The 481-nt window shown below is 38.0% G+C and overlaps 1 pseudogene across 1 annotated transcript in view; it reads right to left on the minus strand.

Annotated features, from left to right (window-relative positions):
- The window catches only part of LOC149010127 (G-type lectin S-receptor-like serine/threonine-protein kinase RKS1), a 5,199-nt pseudogene extending 4,997 nt beyond the window's left edge, over nucleotides 1-202 (minus strand). Inside the window, exon 1 of the transcript XR_016174540.1 lies at nucleotides 47-202. The product of XR_016174540.1 is annotated as a G-type lectin S-receptor-like serine/threonine-protein kinase RKS1 (transcript). The remainder of the gene's footprint in view (nucleotides 1-46) is intronic.
- Between the last annotated feature and the right edge of the window lie 279 nt (nucleotides 203-481).

A 481-nucleotide genomic window follows, 5' to 3' on the forward strand; every position in this document is an offset into this window, starting at 1 on the left:
GCTCTTCAAGAGTACCGGCAAAGCAGCCTGGATTGCAGGAATTCACTTTTTGGATTCTGGTGGTTCCTCTATCATAGAGATGGATGGAGAGCAGCAGTTGAACGACTCTGAAATGCAACAGGCCAGTCTGCTCAGAACCTGCCACTTTCACACCTTCTCCAAGTGATGATTTTGATCCTCCCAGGTCGGAGAAGCTGCTCATCTATTGGGTTTCTTGTTTCATTATTATAGTCTAGGTTTACTATGATTTGTTTTCTGTATTGGTTTTTTAGGTTTTAGGGTTTTAGCGTATTGTGATGTATTCAATCTATATAGAAAGCAGATTTTCTAGGCTTATCTGTTTTTTCTGGTAACATAATGGAATATTTGACTACTTTTTGGATTCTGGTTTGAATTATTTCACAATACTGCTTTCCTTTCCATTGAATATATGTCTGAGCTAAACGGAAGTAGTAATCCATATCCTTCTTTGTTCATAATG

The sequence above is a fragment of the Hakea prostrata genome, chromosome 7 (genome assembly GCF_041222555.1).
Source record: "Hakea prostrata isolate BN-2017 chromosome 7, UWA_Hpros_2, whole genome shotgun sequence".
NCBI lineage: Eukaryota > Viridiplantae > Streptophyta > Magnoliopsida > Proteales > Proteaceae > Hakea > Hakea prostrata.